General features: G+C 46.2%; 1 long non-coding RNA gene across 1 annotated transcript; it reads right to left on the reverse strand.

Annotated features, from left to right (window-relative positions):
• Window positions 1–266: 266 nt before the first annotated feature.
• LOC143809911 (uncharacterized) lies at window positions 267–1888 on the reverse strand. The gene is made up of 2 exons (XR_013222527.1): window positions 1652–1888; window positions 267–1017 (listed from the first exon to the last, which is right to left on the reverse strand). It is a non-coding gene; the product is annotated as an uncharacterized LOC143809911 (long non-coding RNA).
• Window positions 1889–24664: the final 22776 nt, after the last annotated feature.

A 24664-nucleotide genomic window follows, 5' to 3' on the forward strand; every position in this document is an offset into this window, starting at 1 on the left:
CTGTAGATGGAAGTTCAATATAAATATGATAAATTAACTCTGCAATAATTTTCTATGAGGATAATAATTCCCACCTTTGCAGATATCTTGCGTATTGCTCTATTTTATACATTATAGATAGAGACATTAGAATAGCAGACATATAATTACTGCCCTCTTATTTCTGCTTGCCTTCATATTGTGGCAGCCATGGATCCTAAAAATGAGAACTCTCATATACAACTACCGGAGTGCTGTATGAAATAAAGACATAAGGAGACCGATCATTGATTTTAAACAAATTTTATTAAATACAATCTTTACCTCTACCTAAAGCCAATGATCCAGAAGAAGGCAAAAACCCTGGACACGTTCAGCCAATGTGTGTTACAGGGGAAAAATTCCTTCTTGACCCCGAGAAAAGGCGATCAGTTCGAGAACCCTGCACCAAGGCCATACCACAACTAACTAACTGATATATATACAACAATGATATTCAATATGGTGACTCGTTTCTGGATAGCAGATCTTCTTTGTCCTGGTAAGTCGCCTCACCTGTCCTATTCAGATCGGACTCTGGAGCTCATAGCTTGATTATGTTCATCTTCCCTGTAAAAAAACAGAACACTACCCCCCACACAGAACGCTATCTCCCTACACAGAACACTACCTCCCCACACAGAACACTACCTCCCTACAAACACTACCTCCCTACAAACAGTACCCCTTAATATACAGACATAGGATTGTTGCATCATATCATGACCCTTATACAGTTGGCAAATAAAGTTGCACTCTATAGTGCTAAAGTATGTAAATATGTATGTTCTACTCCTTATACAGTTGGGTAAGACAGCAGACACCTAAACAATATGATGTCATGATGCACTGATTCCAGGCTTAGATCCATATAATCAGCATATAATGACATCATAAGACAACAAATATCATGTGCAGACATAATAAATGATTAAGAAAAAACAATCGTGTGGCTCCTTTAGATTCTTCAATCTTCCTTCCAGGATCCAGATTCTCTCCCTGTAAGAAAGAAATAATAATATGAGGGGAAGAATTAGCATAAAACCTGTATAAAGCGTCATAAATCTATTGTACTTTATGCCAGATAAACAAGTCCCCTTTTCTCTGCAGTTTTAAGCTTAGACGTAGACACTTAAAAATGGTGTATTAATTTTAATTACAAAAAAAATAGTACAATAAAATGGTAAAATAAATAAATAAATAAATACAGAGTAAATAAAGAAAAGTATTTTTCCCCAATGTATGTCCACAAACCTCTGTCCCATATGGGGGAATAATGGTACATTTTTGGCCACAATAATCTTAAATTAAAGTGACAGAACCACCACCAACAATCTGTGCCAGCCACAGATACAGCTTGAAGTGTCACTGACCATAGTAGCGACAGTGGTGTCTCCATCCGAGGTGCGATCTTTGTGCTGACCTCTCTCATGTCCCCATGGTTGCTGCATAGAACTCTGTGTCCAACATTCCGCTGTGTGACCTCACATAGAACCTTCATCACCCAAGTCTAGAGATTCTACCAGCAAGGACTGAAGAAATCTAGAACCTTACAGCCACAATCTGTAGACTTGGAGGGTCCATGTTGGCGCTAAGTTCACTAACTTAAATCCCTGAAAGGTTTCTTATTTACCAGTATCCTCAATCCAGAGGATTGAAATGAGAGTCTGTGTCCTTGATCCTGGATCCTCTGCTCTCCTCGTCTTCATCTCTTGAAAAGACAATCTGTGTCCTCGATCCTGAATCCTCCGCCCTCTTTGTCTTCATCTCCTGAAATGAAAGTCTGTGTCCTCGATCCTGGATCCTCCGCTCTCGTCGTCTTCATCTTCTGAAATGACCCTTTGCCCCTAGAACACCGGTTTTTATAGACCCACAGTCATTGTGACATCATGCTGTGAGGTAACAATGACCTCCTGTATTTGATGATGCCACATATGACCATGAGTGATATCGCCACAGGTGTTAATTAATATTGATAACAAGTAGTAATAATATGGCAGATCACATTGGTTACCATCAAGGCTGGAGGAGTCGGGCGATTGAGGAAAAGTTCTCAAAAGTAAAATGCAATTAAAACAAGAACAGTGAATGTTTCTTTGCTAGTGATACATCTAGCAATGCACAAATGACATGTAAGAGTATTAATCATTGTCTATGAAAGAAACCATTTCCATGGTTTCACATTTTCATGCATTTTGTAGGTGCAGGAACTATGGACATTCCAGGTTTTGTGGTACTTCAACTCACAGCATTGTCAGCGTAGAGCACAGGCTAAATATAAAAAAGAATGGCTTTTTATTTATTTTTTCATGACATTCACCGCGCGTTATAAGTGATAAGACAGCTTTATTTTTTATGCCAGCACAATTACAGCGATACTAGATTAATTTAGGATTTTTTAATGTTTTCCTACTTTTGCACACTCAAATCGATTTTTTTTTGTGGTGCATAATATTTGTTTAACATTTTTTATTCATATATTTTGAACTCAGAATAAATAAACATCAGCATTGCAGGAATTGTTTTTGTCTATTATTTATTTTTTCATGCTATCCATTATGTGGTAGAAGGGATATGACAGCTTTATTTTGGAGGTCAGTATGATTGTGGTGATACCAGATTTATTTAGGTTTTTATATTTTGCTAATTTGAAAAAATTGACCCCTTCACACCGCAGCCCTTTTTCGGTTTTGCGGTTCTGTTTTTCGCTCCCCTTCTTTCCAGAGCCATAACCTTTTTATTTTTCTGTCAATATGCATTTTAATGCAGTGTTGCTGCGACCAAAAAAACATAATTCTAGCGTTTTGACTTTTCTTTTCGCTATGCTGTTATCCTATCAAATTCATTCTTTTTATATCTTGATAGATTGGGCGATTCTGTACATGTTTTATTTTGAATGGGGCGAATGAGGGGTGATTTAAAATTTTCTATATTTTTTATTTTTTAAATATTTTTAAAAACATTTTTTTACTTCCTACTTAGGCCAGTCTAACACGTCCAGATAATTCCGGTACCGGAAAAATCGGTACCGGAGTTATCCGTGTCCGTGTGCTCACGTGGCACATCAGTGTGGCACACATGCGGCAGCCTCCTATGGGAGGTGGAGCCGCATATTCATCACTGTAATGAGTGGTACCACCTGACCGCTCACACAGGACAAGCTGCCGGCGCTGAGAGGAAGCATCGCTGGAGCTGGGTGAGTATTTTAACCCCTTTCTGACATCTGACGTACTATCCCGTCGAGGTGGGGTGGGCCCGTATGACCACCGACGGGATAGTACGTCATACGCGATCGGCCGTGCTCACGGGGGGAGCGCGGCCGATCGCGGCCGGGTGTCAGCTGCATATCGCAGCTGACATCCGGCACTATGTGCCAGGAGCGGTCACGGACCGCCCCCGGCACATTAACCCCCGGCACACCGCGATCAAGCATGATCGCGGTGTACCGGCGGTATAGGGAAGCATCGCGCAGGGAGGGGGCTCCCTGCGGGCTTCCCTGAGACCCCCGGAGCAACGCGTTGTGATCGCGTTGCTCTGAGGGTCTCCTACCTCCCTCCTCGCCGCAGGTCCCGGATCCAAGATGGCCGCGGCATCCGGGTCCTGCAGGGAGGGAGGTGGCTTACCGAGTGCCTGCTCAGAGCAGGCGCTGGTAAGCCTGCAGCCCTGCACAGCAGATCGTCGATCTGACAGAGTGCTGTGCACACTGTCAGATCAATGATCTGTAATGTCCCCCCCTGGGACAAAGTAAAAAAGTTAGAAAAAAATTCCCCACATGTGTGTAAAAAAAAAACATATATATATATCCTAAATAAAGAAAAAAAAAAGAAAATATTATTCACATAAATACATTTCTTTAGCTAAATAAAATAAAAAAACAATAAAAGTACACATATTTAGTATCGCCGCGTCCGAAATGACCCAACCTATAAAACTGCCCCACTAGTTAACCCCTTCAGTAAACACCGTAAGAAAAAAAAAAACGAAGCCAAAAACAACGCTTTATTATCATACTGCCGAACAAAAAGTGGAATAACACGCGATCAAAAAGACGTATATAAAAAACCATGGTACCGCTGAAAACGTCATCTTGTCCCGCAAAAAACGAGCCACCAAACAGCATCATGAGCAAAAAAATAAAAAAGTTATAGGCCTGAGAATAAAGCGATACCAAAATAATTATTTTTTCTATAAAATAGTTTTTATCGTATAAAAGCGCCAAAACATAAAAAAAATGATATAAATGAGATATCGCTGTAATCGTACTGACCCGAAGAATAAAACTGCTTTATCAATTTTACCAAACGCGGAACGGTATAAACTCCTCCCCCAAAAGAAATTCATGAATAGCTGGTTTTTGATCACTCTGCCTCACAAAAATCAGAATAAAAAGCGATCAAAAAATGTCACGTGTCCGAAAATGTTACCAATAAAAACGTCCACTCGTCCCGCAAAAAATAAGATCTCACATGACTCTGTGGACTCAAATATGGAAAAATTACAGCTCTCAAAATGTGGTAACGCAAAAAATATTTTTTGCAATGAAAAGCGTCTTTCAATGCATGACGGCCAATCATAAAAATCCGCTAAAAAACCCGCTATAAAAGTAAATCAAACCCCCCTTCATCACCCCTTAGTTAGGGAAAAATAAAAAAATTAAAAAATGTATTTATTTCCATTTTCCCATTAGGGTTAGGGTTAGGGTTAGGGCTAGAGTTAGGACTAGAGTTAGGGCTAGGGTTAGGGTTAGGATTAGGGCAAGGGTTAAGGCTAGGGTTAGGGTTAGGGTTAGGGCTAGGGTTGGGGCTAGGGTTAGGGCTAGGGTTAGGGCTAGGGTTGGGGCTTGGGTTAGGGTTAGGGCTAGGGTTAGGGCTAGGGTTGGGGCTAGGGTTAGGGCTAGGGTTAGGGCTAGGGTTAGGGCTAGTGTTACAGCTAGTGTTAGGGCTAGGGTTGGGGCTAGGGTTGGGGCTACAGTTAGGGTTGGGGCTAAAGATAGGGTTAGGGTTTGGATTACATTTACGGTTGGGAATAGGGTTGGGTGTGTCTGGGTTAGAGGAGTGGTTAGGGTTACTGTTGGGATTAGGGTAAGGGGTGTGTTTGGATTAGGGTTTCAGTTATAATTGGGGGGTTTCCACTGTTTAGGCACGTCAGGGGCTCTCCAAACGGGACATGGCATCCGATCTGAATTCCAGCCAATTCTGCGTTGAAAAAGGAAAACAGTGCTCCTTCCCTTCAGAGCTCTCCCGTGTGACCAAACAGGGGTTTACCCCAACATATGGGGTATCAGCATACTCAGGACAAATTGGACATCATCTTTTGGGGTCCAATTTCTCCTGCTACCCTTGGGAAAATACAAAACTGGGGGATAAGTTTTGTGGGAAAAAAAATATTTTTTATTTTCACGGCTCTGCGTTGTAAACTGTAGTGAAACACTTGGGGGTTGAAAGTTCTCACAACACATCTAGATAAGTTCCTTGGGGGGTCTAGTTTCCGATATGGGGTCACTTGTGGGGGGTTTGTACTGTTTGGGTACATCAGGGGCTCTGCAAATGCAACGTGACGCCTGCAGACCAATCCATTTAAGTCTGCATTCCAAATGGCGCTCCTTCCCTTCCGAGCTCTGTCATGCCCCCAAACAGTGGTTCCCCCCCACATATGGGGTATCAGCGTACTCAGGACAAATTGGACAACAACTTTTGGGGTCCAATTTATCCTGGTACCCTTGTGAAAATACAAAACTTGGGGCTAAAAAAATCATTTTTGTGAAAAAAATAATAATTTTTATTTTCACAGCTCTGCGTTATAAACTGTAGTGAAACACTTGGGGGTTCAAAGTTCTCACAACACATCTAGATAAGTTCCTTGGGGGGTCTAGTTTCCAATATGGGGTCACTTGTGGGGGGTTTGAACTGTTTGGGTACATCAGGGGCTCTGCAAATGCAACGTGACGCCTGCAGACCAATCCATTTAAGTCTGCATTCCAAATGGCGCTCCTTCCCTTCCGAGCTCTGTCATGCGCCCAAACAGTGGTTCCCCCCACATATGGGGTATCAGCGTACTCAGGACAAATTGGACAACAACTTTTGGGGTCCAATTTATCCTGATACCCTTGTGAAAATACAAAACTGGGGGCTAAAAATCATTTTTGTGAAAAAAAAAAGAATTTTTATTTTCACGGCTCTGCGTTATAAGCTGTAGTGAAACACTTGGGGGTTCAAAGTTCTCACAACACATCTAGATAAGTTCCTTGGGGGGTCTAGTTTCCAATATGGGGTCACTTGTGGGGGGTTTGTACTGTTTGGGTACATCAGGGGCTCTGCAAATGCAACGTGACGCCTGCAGACCAATCCATTTAAGTCTGCATTCCAAATGGCGCTCCTTCCCTTCCGAGCTCTGTCATGCCCCCAAACAGTGGTTCCCCCCCACATATGGGGTATCAGCGTACTCAGGACAAATTGGACAACAACTTTTGGGGTCCAATTTATCCTGATACCCTTGTGAAAATACAAAACTGGGGGCTAAAAAAATCATTTTTGTGAAAAAAAAAAGAATTTTTATTTTCACGGCTCTGCGTTATAAGCTGTAGTGAAACACTTGGGGGTTCAAAGCTCTCAAAACACATCTAGATAAGTTCCTTAGGGGGTCTACTTTCCAAAATGGTGTCACTTGTGGGGGGTTTTAATGTTTAGGCACATCAGGGGCTCTCCAAACGCAACATGGCATCCCATCTTAATTCCAGTCAATTTTGCATTGAAAAGTAAAATAGCGCTCCTTCCCTTCCGAGCTCTGCTATGCGCCCAAACAGTGGTTTACCCCCACATATGGGGTATCGTCGTACTCAGGACAAATTGCACAACAACTTTTGTGGTCTAATTTCTTCTCTTACCCTTGGGGAAATAAAAAAATGGGGCGAAAAGATCATTTTTGTGAAAAAATATGATTTTTTATTTTTACGGCTCTGCATTATAAACTTCTGTGAAGCACTTGTTGGGTCAAAGTGCTCAACACACATCTAGATAAGTTCCTTAAGGGGTCTACTTTCCAAAATGGTGTCACTTGTGGGGGGTTTCAATGTTTAGGCACATCAGGGGCTCTCCAAACGCAACATGGCGTCCCATCTCAATTCCAGTCAATTTTGCATTGAAAAGTCAAATGGCGCTCCTTCCCTTCCGAGCTCTGCCCTGCGCCCAAACAATGGTTTACACCCACATATGGGGTATCAGCGTACTCAGGACAAATTGCACAACAATTTTTGGGGTCCAATTTCTTCTCTTACCCTTGGGAAAATAAAAAATTGGGGGCGAAAAGATCATTTTTGTGAAAAAATATGATTTTTTATTTTTACGGCTCTGCATTATAAACTTCTGTGAAGCACTTGTTGGGTCAAAGTGCTCAACACACATCTAGATAAGTTCCTTAAGGGGTCTACTTTCCAAAATGGTGTCACTTGTGGGGGGTTTCAATGTTTAGGCACATCAGGGGCTCTCCAAATGCAACATGGCGTCCCATCTCAATTCCAGTCAATTTTGCATTGAAAAGTCAAATGGCGCTCCTTCCCATCCGAGCTCTGCCCTGCGCCCAAACAATGGTTTACACCCACATATGGGGTATCAGCGTACTCAGGACAAATTGCACAACAATTTTTTGGGTCCAATTTCTTCTCTTACCCTTGGGAAAATACAAAATTGGGGGCGAAAAGATCATTTTTGTGAAAAAATATGATTTTTTATTTTTACGGCTCTGCATTATAAACTTCTGTGAAGCACTTGTTGGGTCAAAGTGCTCACCAGTCACCACACATCTAGATAAGATCCTTAGGGGGTCTACTTTCCAAAATGGTGTCACTTGTGGGGGGTTTCAATGTTTAGGCACATCAGGGGCTCTCCAAATGCAACATGGCGTCCCATCTCAATTCCAGTCAATTTTGCATTGAAAAGTCAAATGGCGCTCCTTTCCTTCCGAGCTCTGCCATGCGCCCAAACAGTGGTTTACCCCCACATATGGGGTATCAGCGTACTCAGGACAAATTGTACAACAAATTTAGGGGTCTATTTTCTCCTGTTACCCTTGGTAAAATAAAACAAATTGAAGCTGAAGTAAATTTTGTGTGAAAAAAAGTTAAATGTTCATTTTTATTTAAACATTCCAAAAATTCCTGTGAAACACCTGAAGGGTTAATAAACTTCTTGAAAGTGGTTTTGAGTACCTTGAGGGGTGCAGTTTTTAGAATGGTGTCACACTTGGGTATTTTCTATCATATAGACCCCTCAAAATGACTTCAAATGAGATGTGGTCCCTAAAAAAAAATGGTGTTGTAAAAATGAGAAATTGCTGGTCAACTTTTAACCCTTATAACTCCGTCACAAAAAAAAATTTTGGTTCCAAAATTGTGCTGATGTAAAGTAGACATGTGGGAAATGTTACTTATTAAGTATTTTGCGTGACATATGTCTGTGATTTAAGGGCATAAAAATTCAAAGTTGGAAAATTGCGAAATTTTAAAAATTTTTGCCAAATATTCGTTTTTTCACAAATAAACGCAAGATATATCGCAATAATTTTACCACTATCATGAAGTACAATATGTCACGAGAAAACAATGTCAGAATCGCCAAGATCCGTTGAAGCGTTCCAGAGTTATAACCTCATAAAGGGACAGTGGTCAGAATTGTAAAAATTGGCCCGGTCATTAACGTGCAAACCACCCTTGGGGGTGAAGGGGTTAATGCCAGCGGGTGGGCGCACAGGGGGTGGGAGGCAGGAGGTAACCAGGAACTTTATTTTAAACACAAACACAATAAAAAAACCTTGATTTTTCATTCCTTCTCTCCAGCAAACGCTGTTGGGGAGAAGGAATGAATGCCGGCTTCAGCACCACACGCAGGGGGGACAGCGCTTAACTCTAGCACTGTCTCCTGCATGGTCCGTGTGGTCCTCAGTCGGCACATGGACGGCACACGGATGGCATCCATGTGCGGTACGTGTTGACACGCACCCATTGACTTTAATGGGTCCGTGTGATCCGTGCGCTCCCACGAACACTGACCGTGAAAACACACTGACTTGTGCAGAGACACATTTATTTTAATGTGTCTATGTGAGTCAGTGTTTCCGGTACGTGAGAAAACTGTCACCACACGTACCGGAGCCACTGACGTGTGAAACAGGCCTTACTTCAATAGTCTCCATGGAAGACTAGAAGCTGTGATAATCCAATCACTTCTGCTACACACAGGCAATGATCAGATCACCTGTATGTAGCAGAAATGCTCACTTACTATGAACGCTGACCGCTGGGCGGCGCTCATAGCAATCCGTCAATGACAACCACAGGGGTCTCCTGCAGACCACAGTTGTCATGTCAACCCATTGGCGGCCCGCGGTCATGTGACATGGGCGCTGATGGGCTGGATTAGTGACTCGCTTCTGGCGTGATCACACTAAATGCCGCTGTCAGAGATTGATTACAACAGCATCATTTAACATGTTAGCAATGGGTGGATCACGATTCCACCCGTGGCTGTTACAGGCCCATGTCAGCTGTTGAAAACAGCTGACATGTGTCAGGAAAAATGTGGGCACAGAGACCCAGCCCTCATCAAAGGGAGAGACATGACATGCGCCGTATATGTATGGCGCATGTCGTGAAGGGGTTAAAAGTAAACATTTTTTTACAAAAAATAATCTGTTTTTCAGCTTTGTATTCTAAAGTCTATAACTTTTTATGTTTCCTCCAACAGAGCTGTACGAGGCTTTCTTTTTATGGGACACAATGTTTCCAGTAATACCATACTCTTTCCACAGACATATATTTGATTCTTTTTTGCTCTCTTTTTTCTGTGTTGATATCGTGAAAAAGCTACATTTTTGTCAGTTTTTTATGGTATTTGCAACACAAAATAAATAATGTAACAGATTCAGATCTCCTTTAGTTACAAACGAGGCGATACCAATTTTGTGTATGATTTTTTTTTTTCTGTCTATAGATAAACATTTTTTCCACATTTGATTATGTCAGTAAAGCCCTTGGAAAATCAATGGCGCTATATAAGCAAGTAAAATAAATAAATACACATTTTTCCATGATGTTTTCCCGTTGTTTTTTTTTAAATTTGTTATAAATTTTATTGATTTTTTTTCTTACAGTAGTCCCACTGCAATACTACTTCAGTACTGCTGTAGTGCAGATCGCTGTTACACTGACACTTTGCCTGTTAGACACTGCTTATAGCATAGCCTAACAGGCCACCATAGCTAGCACCCCACAATCAAGTGCCCACGGGGTTAATGAGGGAGCTTACTCCCAGTGTTAACCATGTAGATGCTACTGCTGCTATTGACATATGGCTGATACATTTTCACCTTTCAAGAAAATGTTTCCTCAATTGTGTTAAAATGAAGAAAAGTTGCAATTGTGGTCATTAAAGGGGAGCCAAGAATGAAAAATAATATCTTGATTAAACTTACTAATGTACCTTTATTATGATGTCAGGCCTGGTGTGTCGATTTCACAGCAGATCCCAATTCACTTCCGGGTTTATCAGGACACAGAAAGAAAACTTCCCTGCTGTTGGCATGTTACCATGTGCTCTGTAAAAGGGCAGAGACAGACTGCCGTATAACTCGTGCGAGGATGGCATCGTAAGCCTAGTACTGGCTGTCTGCTCTTCTGACCAGAGCTTGACAGTTGCATAGAAATACATCACGCTGTCATGCTGAGGTTAGCAGACATGCAGGGCCAGTGCGTGCAGTGCCATGCGATCAGCATCAGACTGGAGCACCTTGGGCCCACCAGAGAAAATCATTCTTGGGGCCCACTATGTAGCTACATAGAAATAAATACAAGACCACCAATTGTGCGGTAAAACACGCTAATATCAGGGTATAATATAATATAATATAAGGTAGTACATGTCTTAATTATGTAGCAGGGGATGGGATATCGCCCCTCATAGAATATAAAGTAGCCAACTCATAGAATATAAAATATCCCCCTCATAGGGTACCATGCAGCCCCCTCATAGTATAACGTAGCCCCCTCATAGAATATAATGCAGCCCACCATAGAATATAATGTACCCCCCATAGAATATAATGCAACCAGCCTCAGAGTATAATGCAACCCCCTCATAAGGTATAATGCAGCCCCCTATAGAATATAATCTAGCCCCCTCATAGGGTATAATGCAGCCCCATCATATAGTATAATACAGACCCCCAGAATATAATGCACCCCCTCCATAGAACATATTGCAGCCCCCTCATATACTATAATGCAGCCCCCCACAGAATATAATGTAGCCCCCTCAGAGTATCATGCTGCCCCCTCTTAGAGTATAATGCTGCCCCCCCTCATAGGGTATAATGCAGCTCCCCCATAGGGTAAAATGCAGCGCTCCCTCATAGAGTATAATGCAGCCCCCTCATAGGGTATAATGCAGCTCCCCCATCGGGTATAATGTAGCTCCTCCCATAGGGTATAATGTAGCTCCCTCTATAGGGAATAATGCTGCCCCCCCTCATGGGGTACAATGAAGCTCCGCTCATAGGGTATAATGCTGCCCCCATAGGGAATAATGCTGCCCCCCTCATAGGGTATAATGCTACCCCATAGGGAATAATGCTGCCCCTCATGGGGTATAATGCTGCCCCCATAGGGAATAATGCAGCCCCCCTCATATTGAATAATGCTGCCCCCCTCACAGGGTATAATGCTGCTCCCATAGTGAATAATGCTGCCCCCTCATAGGGAATGCTGCCCCTTCATAGGGTATAATGCTGCCCCCATAGGGAATAATGCTGCCCCCCTCATAGGGAATAATGCTGCCCCCCTTATAGGGTATAATGCTGCCCCCCTCACAGGGTATAATGCTCCCCCTTAGGGTATAATGTACCTCCCCCATATGGTACAATGCTGCTTCCCAGAGGGAATAATGCTGCCCCCCTCATAGGGTACAATGAAGCTCCCCTCATAGGGTATAATGCTGCCCCCATAGGGAATAATGCTGCCCCCTCATAGGGAATAATGCTGCCCCCTCATAGGGTATAATGCTACCCCATAGGGAATAATGCTGCCCCTCATAGGGTATAATGCTGCCCCCATAGGGAATTATGCTGCCCCCCTCATATTGAATAATGCTGCCCCCCTCACAGGGTATAATGCTGCCCCCATAGTGAATAATGCTGCCCCCTCATAGGGAATGCTGCCCCTTCATAGGGTATAATGCTGCACCCATAGGGAATAATGCTGCCCCCCTCATAGGGAATAATGCTGCCCCCCCTTATAGGGTATAATGCTGCCCCCCTCATAGGGTATAATGCTCCCCCTTAGGGTATAATGTACCTCCCCCATATGGTACAATGCTGCCCCCAGAGGGAATAATGCTGCCCCAGACTCGCTGATATATATATATATATATATATATATATATATATATATATAAAACCCACAATACTCACCTCTCCTCCTCGCTCCCACGGTGATTCCGGCGGTGGCTCTGCTCCAATGTCAGGAGCTGCACTGCCACTGGCCTCACACACAGCAGGTGCGCGATGAAGTGACATCATCACGCACCCGCTATGTGTCAGAGGCTAGAGGAATGATGGAAGAGGGAGCATCATATGACGCTCTCTCCTCCATTAATGCGCATTGGGGGTGGCGCTGGCGACAGGTCCCCCTGGCTTACGGAACCATAGCGGCCGTGTGAGCTGGGGGCGCCTGAGGGAGAGGGGGCGGGGGCCCTGGTCTTCAGGCTCTGATAGAAGGCAGTGTTAGATGCAGCATGGGGCAAATGCTGCCCGCTATTGTGAAATGAATTCACTCCTCTAAAGCCCATGGGGGCTTGGGGAAGCGTGACTATTCATTTCACTTTAGCAGCGGGAACAGGCTTAGGCTTCCTGTCACCCGTTGCTGTTCCGCTGGCATCGGGTGACCCATAGCAGCTGCATGGTGTGCCGCTATTGGCGACATCCCACCGGCTGGGGCCCCTGGAGCAGCGGGGACCCTAGGCAGCGGCTGGCTCTGTATGCCAGCAGGTTTCAGGGCCTGGGCCCACCAGATAAATCTCCGGTTCTCCGGTGGCCCAGTGCGACCCTGCATGCGATCATCACACGAGTTATACTGCAGTCTGTCTCTGCCCTAAGGGGAATGATGGTGTGAGTGTGAGTCACTTCAGTAGCAAATACTTTGCAATTTAATTAAGCCTAATGTTATGATCCAGTCCGGGTTTTGTATCTTGCTATTCTCTCCCCGGTCTGGTAATGCGGGGGTTAACCTCCTTTGCCTCGTTTTGGGATCTGTTTTGCTATTTTAGTCCATGGCTGCCTGCAGGCAACGTCAGCTGTAGTTCTTGCCCCCAGCTTGAGCGACTGACCCCGTTACACCCTGATTTGTCCACTGCCCGTTTACCCAGTTCCCCACCTTCCCATTCCTGCCTCTCCAGTAGTGTTGAGCATTCCGATACCGCAAGTATCGGGTATCGGCCGATACTTGCGGTATCGGAATTCCGATACCGGGATTCCGATACTTGCCGCGTATCGGATACCGGAATCGGAAGTTCCAAGATTCAAAATTCAGAAATTCAGCCAATGAGAATGATTCCAAGTGTGGGCACATCCTGTTTAGCATGGAGGGCATGAAAGTACTGGCAAGGCTGTGATTGGCTGCTGAAATGATGTCATGATGCAGTTTAAAAGTCGCTGGCACCATTTTGCGATCACTCTGCTGTGAATTCAGTTAGTGACAGGACGCTGTTTGCTGACTGAGGGACAGTTTAGAGATAGCGATTTGCTTCTTTGTGCTTTCCAAAGTCTAATTTAGCAACCGCTGTGTTCACCTACTATTCACCTTGCTTTTGCCTTGTAGCGCTGTTTTCACAGCGATCTGCAAGGTCTGTGTGTGTGTGTGTGTGAGTGCAGCCCACTCTCTAGTCTGAGTGCAGCCACATAGGCCATCCATAGCTGGTTGTATTCAGTTCAGGGAGGGTGGTTCATTGCCTCATACTGTTCTTTTTTTTTTTTTTTTTTTCAAGTAGTGTAGTCTGCTGCTAATTTATTCAAAAAAATCCTATTAGTGTCTTTCCACCCGTCTCCAGCTAATTTGTGGAAAAACACTACATAGGATAACGTAGAGGAGGGTTTTTGGGCCTTGCAGCGCCGTTTACGGCTGTCTGCACGGTCTCCGTGTGACTGCAGCTCGCCCTGTAGTCTGTGAGCAGCCGTAGCCTGGTTGTCTCCAGCTCAGGGTTGTTCACTGCGTCATACCGCCAAATCAATTTTCATTTTTTTTCAAGTAGTGTAGTCTGCTGCTAATTTCTTCAAAAAAATCCTATTAGTGTCTTTCCACCCGTCTCCAGCTAATTTGTGGAAAAACACTACATAGGATAACGTAGAGGAGGGTTTTTTGGCCTTGCAGCGCCGTTTACGGCTGTCTGCACGGTCTCCGTGTGACTGCAGCTCGCCCTGTAGTCTGTGAGCAGCCGTAGCCTGGTTGTCTCCAGCTCAGGGTTGTTCACTGCGTCATACCGCCAAATCAATTTTCATTTTTTTTCAAGTAGTGTAGTCTGCTGCTAATTTATTCAAAAAAATCCTATTAGTGTCTTTCCACCCGTCTCCAGCTAATTTGTGGAAAAACACTACATAGGATAACGTAGAGGAGGGTTTTTGGGCCTTGTAGCGCCGTTTACGTCTGTCTGCACGGTCTCCGTGTGACTGCAGCTCTATCTGTTGTCAGTTCAGCCCCCCAAAAATAAATAAATAATAAAGTTCACCAAACACACCAGTTACACCACTTTACATTTGTGTAGGCCACATTAGCTCATATTAAAGTCTAGTCCACACTTTAGAAAATTAGTGTTTCTTATACCTGTTAGGAGGAGTTGCTCAGGAATAAGCACACAAATCCGTTAGTACTTTTCTGCTTATCTTTATCAGTCAACCAAGATGAAGAAGGCAGTGAGTAAGGCACGTGGGCGTGGGAGCCGTCGCGGAGCAGGGAGAGGAAGTGGGGATTCTGTGCCTGCTGCGGGCACCGGTGACTCATCAGCACCCACTTTCACCAGGCAACAGTCATTCATGCGTAGCTTTGTGTCAGAGCGCCGTACACCGCTGCTGCGTGAAGAACAAATTGAAGCTGTTGTCGGATGGATGGCAGCTAATGCATCAACTTCCATTAGTGCCACATCCTCTCAGACACAGAGCACTGGAGAGCAGCCATCTGTCTCTTCACCACCTGCCAAATTGCCCAGGCAGACAGAGAGCCCAGGACAGGAGCCGTCTCTACTTCTGTTCTCTGAATCTCTTGGCTTGGAAACAGGGGGCCAGCCAAGCAGCATTGGAGAAATGGAAGAAGAGGCAGGGTGCAGTGATGCCCAACAGCTTTTTCTGTCTTCCTCTGAAGAGGCGGGTGGGCCAGTGGCTCCGGTCACCACATCGCAGGCCGCATCAGCTGATGATGACACTCAGGTGCCACTTACTGGTGCGTGCTCTGCTGCTGAGACTACCCAGGAGGAGCAGTTGGGGGCAGAGGGTAGTGTAGATGATGAGGTCCTCGACCCATCTTGGCGTGAGGGACAGGAAGGTGGTGGGAGCAGCTCTGAGGAAGAGATTCCCCGTACGGCCCAAAGAGGGAGAGGGAGGGGGAAGACTGCGGATCCTGCAGCCTCCGCTTTGGCACCCGATAGGAGCATGTCTCTTCCAAAAGCCAAAAAGGGCGCTCCCAAGACTTGCAGTGCCTGGTCCTTTTTTGACACAGTTGCAGATGACATTTGCTATGTCAGATGCAACGTGTGTCATCAAAAAGTCAAAAGAGGTCGAAATGTCAGCAACCTCAATACCTCCAACATGTGGAAACATGTGCGCAACAGGCACCCGGCGGAGTTAGAAAAACACACTGAAGAGGTAGGCCAACCAACAGCGGCAGCTACCACCTCTTCAGCTCGTGTTGCCTCTTCCTCTAGCTCACACGCAGCTGGTTCGGCTTCCTCCCAGGATCGCCGTGGAAGAACCTCTGGCCCTGTTGTCCAGAGACCCGCTGTAATTCCACCCGCAGCGCCACTTTCCCAGTCATCCACACACTCCCAGCCCAGTCTACAGCCATCGATAGTACAGGCATGGGAGAAAAGGCGGCCTTTCTCGTCAAACCACCCACGAGCACAGGCTCTGACTGCAGGCATTGCCAAACTTCTGTGTTGTGAATTTGGATTCTGGGCTCCCCCGGTGGCCGCTTGTGGTATTGGACTTGTCATCCTCTTTCCTGTTTCACCTGATTCCATCAGTAGTGGGTGTCGCTATTTAAGCTCATTTCTCTGGTGGTTTCTTGCCGGTCAACAATGTTATCTGATGCCTCTCAGTGCTTGTTCCTGCTTCTAGACAACTACTAGATAAGTTGGACTTTTGTCCATGTTTTGTTTTGCCTATTTGTTCCAGTTCACAGCTGAAGTTTTGTTACTGTGTCTGGAAAGCTCTCGTTGATCAGGGATTGCTACTCTGGCGTTATGAGTTAATGCCAGAGTTTAAGGTAATCTCTGGATGGTGTTTTGTTAGTATTTTTCTGCTGACCATGAAAGTATACTATCTGTCTTCTGCTATCTAGTAAGCGGACCTCAAATTTGCTAAGACTATTTTCCTGCTGCGTTTGTTGTTTCATCTGAACTCACCGTCATTATATGTGGGGGGCTACTGTCTTCTTTGGAATATTTCTCTAGAGGTGAGCCAGGTCTTATATTTCCCTCTGCTAGCTATTTAGGTCTTAGGCCAGAGCTGGGCATCTAGCGATAAATAGGAAATGCTACCTGGCTATTTCTAGTTGCGCGGCAGGCTTAGTTCATGGTCAGTATAGTTCCATCTTCCGAGAGCTTGTCCCTCTATAGGCTTGCTATGATCTCTGCCTGCAGAGATCATGACAGTTTGACCGGCCCATAAAGTGTTAAAGACCCAGGTTGAGAAAGGAGAGTTATAAGAAGTCTGCTGGTATTTTTTTTTTTTTTTTTTTTTTTTTTTTTTTCCTCCAGTCTGCCTTGCTGCAGTCTTTTTTCTCTCTCTCCTACTAATCTCTGTATGCTCTGTGTGCACCTGACAATAATGGATCTCCAGAGTGTAACTGCGGGTTTGAATAATCTCATCACGAAAGTACAAAATTTACAAGATTTTGTGGTACATGCTCCGGTATCTGAGCCGAGAATTCCTTTGCCGGAGTTCTTCACAGGGAATAGAGCTAGCTTCCAGAATTTCCGAAATAATTGTAAGCTTTATTTGTCCCTGAAGTCTCGTTCAGCTGGAGACCCTGCTCAGCAGGTTAGGATTGTGATTTCCTTGCTCAGGGGTGACCCTCAAGATTGGGCCTTCTCATTGCCAGCAGGGGATCCTGCGTTACGCGATGTGGATGCGTTTTTTCTGGCCTTGGGCTTGCTTTATGAGGAACCTCATTTGGAACTTCAGGCAGAAAAAACTTTGATGGCACTATCTCAGGGGCAAGACGAAGCTGAAGTTTTCTGCCAAAAATTCCGTAAATGGTCTGTGCTTACTCAGTGGAATGAGTGCGCCTTGGCGGCAACTTTCAGAGAAGGTCTCTCTGATGCCGTTAAGGATGTTATGGTGGGGTTCCCTTTGCCTGCAGGTCTGAATGAGTCCATGACAATGGCTATTCAGATTGATAGGCGTCTGCGGGAGCGCAAACCGGTGCACCATCTGGCGGTGTCTATGGAAAAGACGCCAGAAAGTATGCAGTGTGATAGAATTCTGTCCAGGAGCGAGCGACAGAATTTTAGACGGAAGAATGGATTGTGTTTCTATTGTGGGGATTCTACTCATGTTATATCGGCATGCTCTAGGCGTACAAAGAAGCTTGATAAGTCTGTTTCCATTGGCACCATTCAGTCTAAGTTTATTTTGTCTGTAACCCTGATTTGCTCTTTGTCATCCATTGCCACGGACGCCTATGTTGACTCTGGCGCCGCTCTGAGTCTTATGGATTGGTCCTTTGCCAATCGTTGTGGTTTTGATTTAGAGCCTTTGGAGACTCTTATTCCTCTGAAGGGGATTGACTCCACCCCATTGGCTAATAATAAACCACAATACTGGACACAAGTAACCATGCGTATCAATCCGGATCACCAGGAGATTATTCGTTTCCTGGTGCTGTATAATTTACATGACGATTTGGTACTGGGATTGCCATGGTTGCAGTCTCACAACCCAGTCTTGGACTGGAGAGCAATGTCTGTGTTGAGCTGGGGATGTAAGGGTATTCATGGGGACGTACCTTTGGTTTCTATTTCGTCGTCCATTCCCTCTGAAGTCCCTGAGTTCCTCTCTGATTATCAAGACGTCTTTGACGAACCCAAGCTTGGGTCGTTACCTCCGCACCGTGAGTGCGATTGTGCCATAGATTTGATACCGGGTTGTAAATATCCTAAGGGTCATTTGTTTAATTTGTCTGTGCCGGAACATGCTGCTATGCGGGAATATATAAAGGAGTCTTTGGAAAAGGGACATATTCGTCCATCTTCTTCTCCCTTGGGAGCTGGGTTTTTCTTTGTCTCAAAAAAAGACGGCTCTTTGAGACCATGTATTGATTATCGGCTTCTGAATAAGATCACTGTTAAGTATCAATACCCATTGCCATTGCTTACTGATTTGTTTGCTCGTATAGAGGGTGCTAAGTGGTTCTCTAAAATTGATCTTCGTGGGGCGTATAATTTGGTGCGGATCAGGCAGGGGGATGAGTGGAAGACCGCATTTAATACGCCCGAGGGCCACTTTGAGTATTTGGTCATGCCTTTTGGTCTTTCTAATGCCCCTTCAGTTTTCCAGTCTTTTATGCATGATATTTTCCGCGATTTTCTGGATAAATTTATGATAATATATCTGGATGATATTCTGATTTTTTCTGATGACTGGGACTCTCATGTCCAGCAGGTCAGGAGAGTTTTTCAGGTTCTGCGGTCTAATTCTTTATGTGTGAAGGGGTCTAAGTGCGTTTTTGGGGTCCAGAAAATTTCCTTTTTGGGGTATATTTTTTCTCCCTCTTCCATTGAGATGGATCCCGTCAAGGTGCAAGCTATTTGTGACTGGACTCAGCCCTCCTCTCTTAAGGGTCTTCAGAGATTTTTGGGCTTTGCCAACTTTTACCGCCGATTTATTGCTGGTTTTTCGGATGTCGTTAAACCACTGACTGATTTGACCAGACAAGGCGCTGATGTTGCTAATTGGTCCCCTCATGCTGTAGAGGCCTTTCAGGAGCTTAAGCGCCGTTTTGCCTCTGCCCCTGTGTTGCGTCAGCCTGATGTGAATCTGCCTTTTCAGGTTGAGGTTGACGCTTCGGAGATCGGAGCTGGGGCAGTGTTGTCGCAGAAAGGTTCCGACTGCTCCGTCATTAGGCCTTGTGCCTTCTTTTCTCGCAAATTTTCGCCCGCAGAGCGGAATTATGATGTTGGGAATCGGGAGCTTTTGGCCATGAAGTGGGCGTTTGAGGAGTGGCGCCATTGGCTCGAGGGGGCTAGGCATCAGGTGGTGGTATTGACTGACCACAAAAATTTGATTTATCTTGAGACTGCCAGACGCCTGAATCCTAGACAGGCGCGCTGGTCTTTATTTTTTTCTCGCTTTAATTTTGTGGTGTCATACCTACCGGGTTCTAAGAATGTTAAGGCAGATGCCCTTTCTAGGAGTTTTGACCCGGACTCTCCTGGTAATTCTGAACCCACAGGTATCCTTAGGGAGGGAGTAATTTTGTCGGCCGTTTCTCCTGATCTGCGGCGGTCCTTGCAAGAGTTTCAGGCGGATAGACCGGATCGTTGTCCGCCTGATAGACTGTTTGTTCCGGATGATTGGACCAGCAGAGTCATCTCTGAGGTACATTCTTCTGCATTGGCAGGTCATCCCGGAATTTTTGGTACCAGGGATTTGGTGGCAAGATCCTTCTGGTGGCCTTCCCTGTCACGAGATGTGCGAGTCTTTGTGCAGTCATGTGACGTTTGTGCTCGGGCCAAGTCTTGTAGTTCTCGGGCTAGCGGACTGCTGTTGCCCTTGCCTATTCCTAAGAGGCCTTGGACACACATCTCGATGGATTTTATTTCAGATCTGCCTGTTTCCCAGAAGATGTCTGTCATCTGGGTGGTCTGTGACCGTTTCTCTAAAATGGTCCATTTGGTTTCTCTGCCCAAGTTGCCTTCTTCTTCTGAGTTGGTTCCTCTGTTTTTTCAGAATGTTGTCCCAGGAGAAGACTCAGCGTTTTGCCAACCGTCATCGTCGTGTTGGTTCTCGGCTTTGTGTTGGAGATTTAGTGTGGTTGTCTTCTCGTTTTGTCCCTATGAGGGTCTCTTCTCCTAAGTTTAAACCTCGGTTCATCGGCCCTTATAGAATATTGGAGATTCTTAATCCTGTTTCTTTCCGTTTGGACCTCCCTGCGTCCTTTTCCATTCATAACGTTTTTCATCGGTCGTTATTGCGCAGGTATGAGGTACCTGTTGTACCTTCAGTTGAGCCTCCTGCTCCGGTGTTGGTTGAGGGTGAGTTGGAGTACGTTGTGGAGAAAATTTTGGACTCTCGTGTTTCCAGACGGAAACTCCAGTATCTGGTCAACTGGAAGGGTTACGGCCAGGAGGATAATTCTTGGGTCAATGCATCTGATGTTCATGCTTCTGATCTTGTTCGTGCCTTCCATAGGGCTCATCCTGGTCGCCCTGGTGGATCTGGTGAGGGTTCGGTGCCCCCTCCTTGAGGGGGGGGTACTGTTGTGAATTTGGATTCTGGGCTCCCCCGGTGGCCGCTTGTGGTATTGGACTTGTCATCCTCTTTCCTGTTTCACCTGATTCCATCAGTAGTGGGTGTCGCTATTTAAGCTCATTTCTCTGGTGGTTTCTTGCCGGTCAACAATGTTATCTGATGCCTCTCAGTGCTTGTTCCTGCTTCTAGACAACTACTAGATAAGTTGGACTTTTGTCCATGTTTTGTTTTGCCTATTTGTTCCAGTTCACAGCTGAAGTTTTGTTACTGTGTCTGGAAAGCTCTCGTTGATCAGGGATTGCTACTCTGGCGTTATGAGTTAATGCCAGAGTTTAAGGTAATCTCTGGATGGTGTTTTGTTAGTATTTTTCTGCTGACCATGAAAGTATACTATCTGTCTTCTGCTATCTAGTAAGCGGACCTCAAATTTGCTAAGACTATTTTCCTGCTGCGTTTGTTGTTTCATCTGAACTCACCGTCATTATATGTGGGGGGCTACTGTCTTCTTTGGAATATTTCTCTAGAGGTGAGCCAGGTCTTATATTTCCCTCTGCTAGCTATTTAGGTCTTAGGCCAGAGCTGGGCATCTAGCGATAAATAGGAAATGCTACCTGGCTATTTCTAGTTGCGCGGCAGGCTTAGTTCATGGTCAGTATAGTTCCATCTTCCGAGAGCTTGTCCCTCTATAGGCTTGCTATGATCTCTGCCTGCAGAGATCATGACACTTCTGTCACTGGAAATGCTGTCATTCAGGCTGGTGGAGACTGACAGCTTCCGTGACTTGATGTCATTGGCAGTCCCACAGTACAATGTGCCCAGCCGCTTTTACTTCAGCAGGCAAACCGTCCCTGCCCTGCACAAGCATGTGGAGGGACACATAAAACACGCGCTACTGAACGCCGTCAGTAGCAAGGTCCACCTCACCACCGATGCGTGGACCAGTCAACATGGACAGGGGCGATACCTTTCCCTCACTGCCCATTGGGTTAATGTCGTTGAGCCGGGTACAGACCGTGCGAGTGGTGCAGGACGTGTCCTGCCCACTCCAAGGATTGCAGGAATCCATTCTGTACGCATTGACTCCTCCTCTTACACCAGTTCCTCAGAATCATCGCTGCAGGAGCCGTCACAGTCCACCTCCACATGGACCCGTGATGAACGTGTACCTGTTACGACTGACATGAGCACAGCCGTGGCCAAACGTCAACAGGCCGTCTTGAAATTAATTTTTTTGGGGAATCGTAGCCACACAGCGCAGGAGCTCTGGAATGCCATCAAGCAGGAGAGCGATGTGTGGTTTGTGCCAGCGAATCTCCAGCCAGGCATGGTAGTGTGTGATAATGGCCGAAATCTGGTGGCAGCTCTGGGCCTCGGCAACCTCACTCACATCCCATGTCTGGCACATGTGCTCAATTTGGTCGTGCAGAGCTTTTTGAGGGACTATCCGGATCTTGATGCACTGCTGCACAAGGTCCGCCTAGAGTGTGCTCACTTGCGGCGTTCCAGCACGGCAAAAGCGCGCATTGCGGCTCTGCAGCGCCGACACCGCCTGCCGGAACATCGCATCATATGTGACCTACCTACCAGGTGGAATTCCACGTTACATATGTTGGAGCGGTTGTGTGAGCAGCAGCAAGCTGTAATGGAGTACCAGCTGCTTCAGGCGCAAAAAAGTCACAGTCAGCGCCGTACAGACTTCACAACCACAGAGTGGGCCACTATGTATGACGTCTGCCAGGTTTTGCGTCCCTTTGATTATTCCACGCGGATGGCGAGTGCAGATGATGCACTAGTCAGCATGACTGTCCCCCTTATCTGCCTGCTTGAAAAATCACTGCAAGCGCTAAGGGATGATGTTGTGGAAGAGGTGGAGGATGAGGATTCACCATTTCCATCATCTTCTGGACTGTCAGCGCCACGTGGTTCCTCACAAACGCGTAGGCAGGGGACAGTTTGTGAGGAGGATGAGGAGGAGTCAATGGAGGAGGAAGACATCCGTCCAGAGGAGGGAGTTACACAATTGTCCAGTACTCAGTGTGTACAGCGAGGGTGGGGTGATGACGAGCGGGCAGAGATCACGCCTCCAGCAGGGGACAGCGTTTCTTGGGCAGTTGGCAGTCTGCAGCACATGGTGGATTACATGCTGCAGTGCCTGAGAAACGACCGCCGCATCGCCCACATTCTCAACATGTCTGATTATTGGGTGTTCACCCTCCTCGATCCTCGCTACCGGGACAACGTAGAAAGCCTCATCACACCGTTGAACCGGGAGCGAAAAATGCGGGAGTACCAAGACACACTGGTCAATTCCATCATCTTCTCCATTCCAACTGAGAGAAGTGCTGCTAGTGCATTCCAAAGCAGCTCAGTGCGTCCAGGCAGTGGTGGAGGCTCTGCACAAAGAGGGAGCAGAAGCAGTGCCTCTGCCCAAGGCAAGACCAGTATGGCCGAACTGTGGCACAGTTTTCTGTGCCCGCCACAAAAGTCTACACCATCACAGACGGCTCCAGTCAGCAGGAGGCAACGGTTTCGTCAGATGGTGACAGACTACATGTCTTGCCCTCTTGCTGTACTCCCAGACGGCTCTTCCCCTTTCAAGTTTTGGGTCTCAAAGCTGGATACATGGCCAGAGCTAAGCCAGTATGCATTGGAGGTGCTGTCTTGCCCTGCGGCCAGTGTATTATCGGAACGTGTCTTTAGTGCTGCAGGTGGTGTACTAACTGACCGTCGCATGCGACTATCCTCCGATAACGTTGACCGGCTTACTTTCCTGAAAATGAACAAGGCCTGGATCTTGCATGAATTTGCCACTCCTCCTCCTGATTAACTAATTAGGTCACTGTATACGTTATCCAGGTCTCCTGTTGTGTTCATCTTTCTACCACCTGAACTTAAATTCCTGGGCTCCAACACCGCCAGTTGAGGCTCAGAAGTGCCGTCTGCACAGTCAAAACATACGACCCAGTGTTATTGGGTTTCAGTAACGTCAGCTGATCCCCAGCTGTGTAGCCGGCAATGTGTCATGCGACCGCCACGCTGACACAACAACTGAAATGTAAGGGAATCTGTCCCCCCCCCCCCCCAAGGCGTTTGTTACTGAAAGAGCCACCTTGTACAGCAGTAATGCTGCACAAGGAAAAAGGTAGCTATTTTGGTTTTGCTCCTTGCACACGCAAAACTTAACACTTATAAAATGTGTCCACTGATACCGTAAAACCGTCCCGGAGGTGGGACTTTCCTTCGTAATATGACGCAGCACAGCCGTCATTCCTACCCCCCCGGCGCTGCGCCCCGGCTCATCAGCGTTGTTTGATTCCGTCCCGGAGCCTGCGCTGTTATGTTATCCCGTGGCCAGGCACACTTAGCGCTGCCCGTCTTCTGGCATCATTTGGTGTCAGGCTGGCTGCGCCTGTGCGGCCGCGCTGGCCGAGAGCCCGCCTCGCAGTGTCTTCTGATTTAATCCCACTGGGGGCCTGGGATCCATGGAAATGCGCAGTGCATATCTGAACCTCCACCTCTCACTCATCTCCCTATGGCTTCTTCAGACTGTTCGGTGTCAGCTGGTCCCTAATAGCATGCCACGGCCGTGACACCGCACAGTCTTAAGAAGCCATATGGAGGGGAGTGAGAGGTTCAGATATGCACTGCGCATGTCCATGGATCCCAGGCCCCCAGTGGGATTAAATCAGAAGACACTGCGAGGCGGGCTCTCGGCCAGCGCGGCCGCACAGGCGCAGCCAGCCTGACACCAAATGATGTCAGAAGACGGGCAGCGCTAAGTGTGCCTGTCCACGGGATAACATAACAGCGCAGGCTCCGGGACGGAATCAAACAACGCTGAGGAGCCGGGGCACGGCGGCGGGGGGGTAGGAATGACGGCTGTGCTGCGTCATATTACGAAGGAAAGTCCCACCTCCGGGACGGT

The sequence above is a fragment of the Ranitomeya variabilis genome, chromosome 2, assembly GCF_051348905.1.
Source record: "Ranitomeya variabilis isolate aRanVar5 chromosome 2, aRanVar5.hap1, whole genome shotgun sequence".
NCBI classification, from domain to species: domain Eukaryota; kingdom Metazoa; phylum Chordata; class Amphibia; order Anura; family Dendrobatidae; genus Ranitomeya; species Ranitomeya variabilis.